This window comes from Saccostrea echinata, unplaced genomic scaffold (assembly GCF_033153115.1).
Source record: "Saccostrea echinata isolate AGI-Se365-2 ecotype Australia unplaced genomic scaffold, CSIRO_AGI_Sech_v1 ptg000002l, whole genome shotgun sequence".
NCBI classification, from domain to species: domain Eukaryota; kingdom Metazoa; phylum Mollusca; class Bivalvia; order Ostreida; family Ostreidae; genus Saccostrea; species Saccostrea echinata.
In genome coordinates this window covers 11403366-11415060 of record NW_026889751.1, presented here as the reverse complement: position 1 = coordinate 11415060, position 11695 = coordinate 11403366, and the positions used below count along the sequence as shown (strand labels likewise).

At 36.1% G+C, this 11695-nt stretch overlaps 1 long non-coding RNA gene across 1 annotated transcript; it reads left to right on the top strand.

Moving 5' to 3' along the window:
• Positions 1 to 2490: 2490 nt before the first annotated feature.
• Positions 2491 to 4442, top strand: LOC133200441 (uncharacterized). The gene is made up of 3 exons (XR_009722943.1): positions 2491 to 2619; positions 3500 to 3604; positions 3925 to 4442. It is a non-coding gene; the product is annotated as an uncharacterized LOC133200441 (long non-coding RNA).
• Positions 4443 to 11695: the final 7253 nt, after the last annotated feature.

The following is an 11695-nucleotide window of genomic DNA, read 5'->3' as shown; positions in this document are numbered from 1 at the left end:
TTGGTTGAGCGAGTTTCTACCTTTAGGCTTTCGAGTTCAAATGTTATTGGACAATGAACATCAGAATATAAATTACAAAAATCATGAATGTAAAAATTTTTAAGCAATTTGAACATATATACACTACATATTACATAATCTACCGTACTACTACTTCTACACGTGAGTTTATCTTCACCAGCTCTACCGTTTGCTATAAATATATTGTTATTTTGACAGAATTCAATGCATTTGTACCCGTAATTATTGCAAGTAGTATCTACAGGTAAACGATCAAGTTTTATATTCGTGTCACATAAAATGCTACCATGTGTAATAGCTTGTCTTGTTTCTTCATCCCAATTATTATGATCTGCAATAAATTCATCAATATTTACATAGTCCTGCAGTTTACCCACACGGGCATTGAAATCACCTAACAAACGTATATTCAGTGTCATGTGAGAGATTAAACAATTCTCTCTCTATTTCTAGAAAACAATCTTTTGAAGCATATTTTGTATTTTCAGAGGGTATATATATACAGTTCCAAATAGAATGTCATTTGGTAGATTAAATAAAGTTTTGGCAAGTGAAAACCAGTAGACATACGGGCAACATGTATTATGTACAGGTAACAAAGGATGACTGCACTTAACGCCTGTTTTTGGGTCTTTTTCGGTTGCTTCTGTTGCTTTTATATCTAAACTTTATTTCACCTTTGTATGTTTATGAAAGAATCCTGTCAATTTGGAACCAAATTTAAATCTTAAAATGATTTTAGACTGTGATACAATAAAATGATTCAATGTTTTTTGTCCTCAGTGCTTTCAAAATATAGTGAATTTACACTTACTTGCCCTTGAATGAACATTAGATATGCATGAGAGGTGGAGCTAACATTGTAAATATGGGTCTAAAATTAGACTTGATAAATAACAATGACATGTTTGAAAAAAAGAACGTGGTCACTCTTTCCAATCTCCCTCTCCATTCTGTATGGCACAAATACACTTCTGACAAAGGTTTCAAAACGAAGCTAACAATATGAGCACGTCAATGTTATTAAAGCAGATTGTATATCCATGCCAGATGACTTAACGTATTCGAACACAATGTCCTAGTTAGCACAAAACATGCTACCTTACAAGTCACGTGACGGAATTAAGTATTCACAGAGTTACCTGAGGTAGGACACCACGTGGTGAATTATAATATTCAACATGTCACAATCCTTGTTTACAACACAGAGAGCGAAAGTAAGAAGAAGCAGTTTTTTCTCTTTTTAACCATGAGCGCATGTTTGTCTATTAATCTCCTTTTTACACATTATTATTTATGCAAATATACAACTATTGTGAAACGGAGAACAATAGACAAACATGCGCTGACTATGTATAAAGTCAGTAAAAAAGTGGGCGTCCTCATTATCGTACGGAGATTCAAGAAATTGTGATGTCCCCTGCCTTTGAAAACAGCTTCGAACTTCGTAAATACACACTTTTATTAAAACGTAATTACATAAAGTTATAGATTGGATGTTGGCCATTCTTGCAATGAAAAGAAAAATGCTTGTTTTGAAAGTTTATTTTGTCGCAGATTTCGCATATCCTTAAGTGCAGTCATCCTTTAACAAAATCAACTTTAACGGCTAAAACTCTCCCGCCAGATTTAACCTTAGCTATATCAAATCTATTTTTCATGAAAGTACAATAACCTGGTATGATAATATCGTCAATATTATCCGTTTTTGTTTCAGTGAAACACAAGATGTCATATTCAGAGATAAAGTTTAAAAATTCAGGATACTGTAGTTTGCGCCTGAGTCCACACACATTTAATGTCAAGAGTTTAGGTCGGTGCGTAGACTGCTCTCCCTCGCATCCCTAGCCGTCTCGGTCTGGCGTGGACGTCTGGCGTGGCCTTTTCTTAGATTGTCGGTCGCTGTTGTTTTTGCTCTGATTCGACTGATTGGTCACGTATTGATCAGTCTGATCAAGCGGGTTAGGAATATAAACTTCACCGTCAATGTATAATGTGTCACGAACAAGTTTCACCTTTTTCTTATCTTTTCTGGCCTGTCTCATGACGGGATACAATTTCTTCCTTTTTTCTTCAATTTCAGGGGGATATTGCTCATTGAATGTCAGACACCTCGGCCCAACGACACCTCGGCCCAACAACATCTCGGCCCATTGACACCTCGGCCCCTTGACACCTCGGCCCCGACGGGTCGGCCCAAGATACAGATACAGCAGCTGACATAGGTCTATATGTCATTAATCTATTTTGAAATTATCGTATACATATCGTCATTATAAACATACATATATTTATATTACCATAGTGAATACAGATAATAATTCTGAAAAAAAATTCCTTGGGCCGAGGTGTCTTCAGTATGAGCCGAGGTGTCAATAATTTTGGGGCCGACCTGTCAGGGCCGAGGTGTCGTTGGGCCGAGGTGTCTGTCTACCTGCTTATTGACCCAGACATGAGTTCCACCAGAGACATATAAGAGAGGGACCGCTGACTCATTTTCGCGCCAAATTATCTTCCTGTTTTCGCAGCGCCCCCACCGGGAGGCATAGAAAGACTTCCTGTCATAACAGCTGCTGTGTTGTCTTCGCAGCCTTTGGGGTAAATATTGCGATTATATTCTATATTTTATTATATATAGACTGTAGGTCAATTACTATTTACATAAGTTGATATCTTAGATTTATTTTTCCAGCTATAACGAGTTATATAAAAAAAAAACGTAGAACTTTAAATCATCAGATGTTGACACGCAAGTCATGGTCACATCGATACAATAATTTGTTAAAATTTTGTCTTGTATAAAAGTTGTTCCCATATATCATCATGATAATTGTAGACTCAGGCCCGTAAGAACCGGTGAGCAAGGGGAAAATAATTTTGCCAGTATACAGGCAAGTAGTTAAGTATCATTGTTAAGGGGGGGGGTACATCTAAAAATCTTGGACAAGCAAAACCAAAAAAAAAAAAAAAAAGAGTAGAATTGTCGGAAATCCTAGTTCATGGAGAAGGGGGGGGGCACCTTTCAGTGGATATTTTCAACAGTAAAAGGTTGTGTAAAAGGGTATGTTTGGAAAAGGGGAAAGCCCCCCCCCCCCCCGATACTACATGTTACATGTCAGAGTGTATACAAAGCTTAACATTGTACAGTTACTATAATGTGTCCCTTAAAAAAATATTAAATTAAAGTCAGACAAACTATTTTTTTGGCTCAACCAAAATTTCTAAAATAGGTTGTGTCCCCAGAACTGAAATTCCCTCCCTCCTATGGGGCCTGAGAGTTTCTCAACATAAGACCTGATGATAGTCATGGGATGTATTATTTTATCTTAAATGTTGATGGTTTTATGTAGTCTGTCATGTGATTGAATTTTTGTATATCCAAGAGTGAATAATCAGCATGTTAATTTTTTACATCATGTAAACATGTAGATACTCATTATTCAATTTTATGAAAATTGGTTCTTCATGTAATCTCCAGGTATGAAATCAGCTTCCTCAGCAACAGATACAGCTTGCCAGCAGTGGAAATGCAGAATGCTTATTTTAATGTGGGACGTTATTCCCACCACCATAAATCTTTTAAGTGAGTGGCAATTTTCTTTCTATTATGTCATAATGATTTTAAAAAATATATCAACCTGCTACATGTAATTGTTAACATCTAAATTTGCATCAGGATCGATGTCGAATGCTGCCATGATTTAAAGATAATTATGCTCTTTGTGAGGGGATGCTCCGCCTTTAGGTGCCCTTGTTTTAGGGGGAGAATGTTTTTTTAAAACTGCTTTTATAGTGTGTGTGTGTGTTTTTTTTTTAAATATACATACAATTGCCCTAACCCAGGTTTCATCTCATGAAGCTATTAAATTCTTTATTCATTGATTTGCATTTTCCTATTTTCAGATATTATGGTACCTCTACTGATTGATTCTACAAGATTCTAAAGTTTCCTGTTGTCTTTCAAAAGACCTTGACCTGCTTTATAATGGTGTTTTAAGTGAGATCTTACGATGAAAAAGGCAACGAATAGTAGTTTAGTAAGCTGCAAAGCTTAAAATTGTACCATGCTGCTGCATCAAACATGGCCAAACTCGAATCGCCACTGAAACAAACATTGGCTTGTATTGCACTACTGTTGCGAGGTTTTTCAACAATACAGCAACTGAATTAATGATATCCTTAACTTTTAATGGTAAAATCTGAGCTATTCTCAGTCAAGGACATTTGTAAAGGCTTTTTTATGACTTCTGAGAATTTAATGATTGAATATTTTTCCACATATTTTTCCACTCCTTGGACTGTAAATTCTGAGTAAAGAAAAGCTTATATGTGATGTACATTTCAAATTTCAATATGATGTATACAAACTGGAATTTACTACAAGGCCTAAATGTGTGACAATAAAACATTAAGTCAACCAATACATATTTTTGTCTTTTTTGAACACCTTTTTCAAGTACATATATATATATACAGTAAAACTTGTCTAATCCGAACACCACTGGTTCCACAGAAATTGGTGGGATTAGACAACATTCCGGATTAGACAACATTACAAACTATTGAAGTTACTGCAAGGGACTTAAAGTTTACACCGTATTAGACAAGATTTTGGATTACACAACATCCGGATTAGACAAGTTTCATTGTATATATATATATATATATATATATATATATATATATATATATATATATATATATATATATATATGATAAAAAGTCTTAGTGGTCGGAATAAAATAATTAAAATAAAGAAGAGAAACACGAAAAACCTCAGTAAAGCATTAGGCCTTTCATTCTATCTTCAGAAGCTTTACAAAAGCTTCTGAAGATAGAATAAAAGGCCTAAAGCTTTAGGTTTTTCATGTTTTACTTCATTATTTTAAGTATGTATATATATATATATATATATATATATATATATATATATATATATATATATATATATATATATATATATATATATATATACAATGTTATGCTCATGCAAGAGTACATGTTTGTCATTTGAATTTGAATAAAGGACATAATAACCAAGTACCTCTACATATTCACAAAGAGTCTTTATCATCCTTTCTATGATTTTTCTCACATTCAGAATATTTAAATTGTATAAAGGTTTGTTACATATAAATATACTTTGTAGAAAATACAGGGTTTTTGTATGGGCAAAACATTCTTTAACTGTGTCAGCTTGCAGGGCTGATATACATGTATATAAAGTATTCATTAAATTTTATTTTTGGCTTAATAAATGTTAAGAATGCTTGAATTGATTAATATCAATAAATATACTGTAAACTTCAAATTATTTCATTTTTAATTAGAATGTAGATCTAACAGAAGGTCAGTCTTCCTGCATACAAGTACCACATAATAAGTCTAAGGTGTGCAATGTATAGAGGGCTCCTAAAACCATTAGCAGTACTTGAGTTGCATAGACCGTGTGCACTGTGATGGGGTTTTCTTGATCAGCACCACTTTAGTTAATTTTTTTTCAATTGACTTTTTTTTTTGCAAAATGGCACCTGTAACAATGTTTTATAAATGCAGTAAATGATAAAATGTATGAGTTGCTTGATTAGACTACAAGTCACAATTTATGCTTGGTTTCATGATGGTGTATTTTGTGTTTTTAGATATGTTATAATAAAAAAAAATAAAATAATATATTTTATATACCACAATATGATATTTTAAAAAAGGGCTTATTTCAGCACTTTTTATTTTAATTTTAATGAATGTATACAGATATATTTATATAACGATATAAAAAAAAAAAAAAATACGGGAAATACACAAACCTAGCTGCATGAAATCTAGCACGTAAAGTTACGTGCATGTATAGGTAACCACTAAATAAAATAATGCATGCCAGTGCAAAACCATTACTGCAAACAAATGGCCTCGTCAAAAAAGGTCTTCTTATCCTACACTATAAAATACATGTTACAGTGTATTTCTCATTGTAGATGTTGTAAAGAAGACAAGCCATCATGAAAAAATGCAACTCGAGTCGGGGTTAGAAGATCGATTCCATCTATTTACTGTAGATAAATTTGTTCTCAATTCTTTGTCGTCATGAAAATGAAAGTAACTCATCCCCCTACGATTAATGCCACGAGTAAATTTTGCTTAAAATCGGAGTTGTAGCGATATTTACTACCCGTTCTATGATGAAACGCCATACTGTTTAGGGAAAATCTATAAGCCCGTTATCTGAAACAACCGGAAGCCCGTGAAGTCAAGTACACAAAAAATGCATACGTCATTTTTACTTTCGCTTTTAAATTGCAGCCGCGCTATCGACAATTATTCATTTGAAAATCTATAAGGCTATGTGTAAATATCTTCAATGGCAGAATCGGTAACAGGGTTTAGATTAGAAAGTAGACACGAAAAGTGTATACGAGGTTGGGTTTTGTTAGAGGAAATCCTTCAGCAATTCATTGAAGTACATTCAATCAGCACGGGATGTCAATTTGTGTCGTGGTAAGTAAGATTTGTTTTAAAGTATTTTTTCAGACGGAAATGTTAATTTTATAAAATATGCCCATATTTTCGAAACATGTAATCTATTTAAGAGACTAACTTATAGTTACATGTTATCAATAAATGACATTTTCATTAGATCTTCTATTTAAACTTTCTAAGCCCGTTGCAAATTTACGAATTATTTTCTTATAAGAAAATTAATTACGGAGAGGAAATATAGACATAAAAATGTTCTATAGAAAGTTTTTAACTTTAAAAAACTAATTTATAATTCAGTTTTAAAAAAGAGACCTTTATTTAAAAAATTAAACAGACATAAAAAAAAAATGCACATATTATTTTTTTTTCTCAGAAATTCATATCCAAATAAGGGGGATGTATCATATTCTATCAGAAAGATAGATTCCTTATTTCCAAATCAGGGCCCGTTCAGGCATCACAAACAACAAGAATGATTTATACATGTACAATTACAAACAGCACAGACTAATTTTATGTATACTAAATAAAATAAACTCAGAGGAAAAAAGGGGGAAGGTTGAGAGTCACCCAAAATATTCTTTCACCTACTGATTTCATAGAAAATAGTTCATATTACCCTATGCATGCATGGCATTGTTCAAACCAGAAATATGACAATCTGTTAAATCAAGATCGAGTACTGAGTAAGAGGCCCGTGACTTCACCGACACCCTATATAGAACTGAGTCTGAGGCCCGTGACTTCATCAACACCCCATATAGTACTGAGTCTGCGGCCCAAGACTTCACCGACACCCTATATAGAACTCAGTATGAGGCCCTTGACTTCACTGACACCCTATAGAGTACTGAGTATGAGGCCCATGACTTCACCACCACCCTATATAGAACCGAGTATGAGGCAACTTCACCGACACCCTAAATAGTACTGAGTCTGAGGCCCTTGACTTCACCAACACCCTATATATTGAACTGAGTCTGAGGCCTGTGAATTCAACAACATCCCATATAGAACTGAGTCTGAGGCCCGTGACTTCACCGACACCCTATATAGAACTGAGCCTGAGGCCCGTGACTTCACGGACACCCTATATAGAACTGAGTCTGAGGCCCGTGACTTCAACGACACCCTATATAGAACTGAGTCTGAGGCCCGTGACTTCAACGACACCCTATATAGAACTCAGTATGAGGCCCTTGACTTCACTGACACCCTATAGAGTACTGAGTATGAGGCCCATGACTTCACCAACACCCTATATAGAACCGAGTATGAGGCAACTTCACCGACACCCTAAATAGTACTGAGTCTGAGGCCTGTGACTTCACCGACACCCTATATAGAACTGAGCCTGAGGCCCGTGACTTCACCGACACCCTATATAGAACTGAGTCTGAGGCCCGTGACTTCAACGACACCCTATATAGAACTGATTCTGAGGCCCGTGACTTCAACGACACCCTATATAGAACTGAGTCTGAGGCCCGTGACTTCAACGACACCCTATATAGAAGTATAATAGAACTGAGTTTGAGGACTGAGACTTCACCGACACCCTATATAGAACTGAGTCTGAGGCCCGTGACTTCACAGACACCCTATACAGTATTGAGTCTGAGCCCCGTGACTTCACCAACACCCTATATAGAACTAAGTCTAAGGCTGTGAGTTCACCGACACCCTATATAGAACTGAGTCTGAGGCCCGTGACTTCACCAACACCCTATATAGAACTGAGTCTGAGGCCTGTGAATTCACCGACACCCTATATAGAAGTATAATAGAACTGAGTCTGAGACCTGTGACTTCACCGACACCCTATATAGAACTGAGTCTGATGCCCGTGACTTCACCAACACTCTATACAGTATTCAGTCTGAGACCTGTGACTTCACCTACACCCTATATAGAACTGAGTCTGAGGCCTGTGACTTCACCGACACGAGTCTGATGCCCATGACTTCAACGACACCCTATATAGAACTGAGTCTGAGGCCTGTGACTTCACTGACACCCTATATAGAACTGAGTCTGAGGCCCGTGACTTCACAAACACCTTATATAGAGCTGAGTCTGAGACCCGTGACTTCATCAACACCCCACATAGTACTGAGTATGAGGCCCGTGACTTTACCGCTACCCTATATAGAACTGAGTCTGAGGCTCGTGACTTAACTGACACCCTATAGAACCACTATGGACGGTCAAAGTTGTGCATAGGAATATTTAAGAAAAATCTTCTCAAGAACAGCAAAGCCATTGGTTGGTCATATTTGTATGGAAGCATCCTCATATAGTTTAGAGTCATGTTTGTTCAAAGTATGACCCCGGGGTAGGGTGTGGCAACAATGAAAGTTGAAATTTGTAGGCAAAAAGTCACAGTTAGTCAAAAAAATATGTATGCATCCTTAATGACTGTAGATTCAATTTTGTAAAAATCATTCCCCGGCCCGCCCTTATCCCTGATAGGGGTAGGTTGAGGCCACTCACATACATTTAAGCTTTTTAAGACTAAACTGATGTTTGCTTTTTTCCTAGCCACAGTGTTCAGGTGAGCGATGTGTCCCCTGGGGCTCTTGTTATCATTTTAGCTCACCTGAGCCAAATGCTCAAGTAAGCTTTTCTGATCACTTTTTGTCCTGCGTCTGTCTGTCTGTCCGTCTGTCTGTCTGTAAACTTTTAACATTTTCGACTTCTTCTCAAGAACCACTGGGCCAACCAAACTTGATACAGAGTATCCTTGGGTGAAGGGGATTCAATTTTGTTCAAATGAAGGGCCACGCCCTCTTTCAAGGGGAGATAACAAAGAATTAGTGAAAAATTAATAGCATCTTTTGATCTCATGAACCACAGGGCCAGAAAAGATGAAACTCATGTGGAAGCATCATCAGGTAGTGTAGATTCAAGTTTTTTAAATCATGACCCCAGGGGGTAGGGTGGGGACAAAATGGAGGATCAAAGTTTTACATAGAAATATATAGGAAAAATCTTTCAAAATCTTCTTCTCAAGAACAGCAAAGCCATGGTGAGTCATATTTATATGGAAGCATCCTCAGGTAGTGTAGATTCAAGTTTGTTCAAATCATGACCCCTGGGGGTAGGGTGGGGCCACAATGGAGGATCAAAGTTTTACACAGAAATATATAGGAAAAACCTTTAAAAATCTTCTTCTCAAGAACGTACAGCAAAGCCCTGATTGGTCATATTTATATGGAAGCATTCTCAGGTAGTGTAGATTCAAATTTGTTCAAATCATGACCCCCGGGAGTAGGGCCAGGCCACAATGGAGGATTGAAGTTTTACATAAAAATATAAAGGAAAAACCTTTAAAAATCTTCTTCTCAAGAACAGCAAAGCCATGATGAGTCATATTTATATGGAAGCATCCTCAGGTAGTGTAGATTCAAGTTTGTTTAAAACATAACCCCCGGGGTAGGGCAGGGCCATAATGGAGGATCAAAATTTTACTTAGAAATCTAAAGGAAAAATCTTTAAAAATCTTCTCAAGAACAGCAAAGCCATGAGTCATATTTATGTGGAAGCATCCTCAGATAGTGTAAATTCAAGTTTGTTCAAATCAGGACCCCCAGGGGTAGGGTGGGGCCACTATGGACTATCACAGTTTTACATAGTAATTTATAGGAAACATCTCTTTAAAACTCTACTTCTCAAGAACAGCAAAGCCCTGATTGATAATATTTATGTGGAAGCATACTCAGGTAGTGTAGATTCTATTTTGTTCAAATCATGACCACCGGGGGTAGGGTGGGGCCACAATGGAGGATCAAAGTCTTAAATAGAAGTTTATAGAGGAAAATATCTACTGAAGAAGAACTGCAAAGTCATGATTAGTCATTTTGAAATGGAGGCATCCTTAGGTAGTGTAGATTCAAGTTTGTTTAAATGATGACCCCCGGGGATAGGGTGGGGCCACAATGGGGGATCAAAAATTTTACATAGAAACATATAGGAAAATATGATGACCTCCGGGGGTAGGGTGGGGCCCATTGGGGGTTCAAAAGTTTTACTTAAGAACATATAGAAAAAATATTTCTTCTCAAGAACAGAAAAGCTATGTTTAGTGATATTGATATGGAAGCATCCTCAGGTAGTGTAGATTTAAGTTTGTTCAAATGATGACCCCTGGGATAGGAAGGAGCCACAATGGGGGATTAAATTTTTACAAAGGAATATATGGAAAAAATATTTTAAAATCTTTTCAAGTACAACAAGCCATTTGTTATATTGACATGACATCAGGTAGTCTAAAATTCAAGCCCCCCATAATCTTTTCAATACTGAACTGATTTTTGCTTTTGCCCAGCCAATGTGCTCAGGTGAGCAGTGTGGCCCATGGGCCTCTTTTTTTTTTTTTTTTTGGTCATGGGGACCTTGATTTTGCATTAGAAAGAAAGAGGAATCCTTCATTTAGGAGTATTTAATGAGTTTTCTAATACAGTATTTGAATACCTTTTCAGGTAAATATATACCAGATACCACACTTTTACAGTTCTTGAGAATAACATACTTGAGAAGCTGTTGAGAGAGTATCCAGTGTAAGTGTTTCTTTTTCTTTATTTGTCTATCACCATCCCCCTGGGTAAAGAATATGGTAGTTATTGGGGTCTGTTTGTCTGTCCTATCATGAGCCTGAATGATGTAATCTTCAGCAGCTTGATTTTGTAATATTAGTTTAAAACTCAGCATTGGTATTTCTTATCACTAGTAGATGACTTAAAGTGCTTTTTGTGCAAAAATGAAAGTTCATTCTCAAAGAATTAATATTGAAAGTAAGGTCATTAATGATTGTCATATTGGAAATATATGTTGGGTCCACAATTGGTGATCAAAGTCACATGGGAATAATGAAAAAAATCTGCTGATGAATTAAGAACAGCAATGCCATACTGACTCAGGTGAGAGTTTGGCCCATGGGCCTCTAGTTATAATGTTAACAATGTAATTATTCAGGTGTCAATTTGAAAAAAAAAATTGCAGACAAATTTATTTATACCAGATAATTAATTTAATTTAATATTTACATGTATTACACATTTTTATAAACATTTTCAGTTTAGGCATGCACATCTTAAATCAATGTCTTGATGAAGGAGGCCATATTCCTTGGTCTGTGTTTGGGAACTGGAATTCCAATAGAAGAGGCAGAGAAAAGATCAATCAACAAACAGAAATG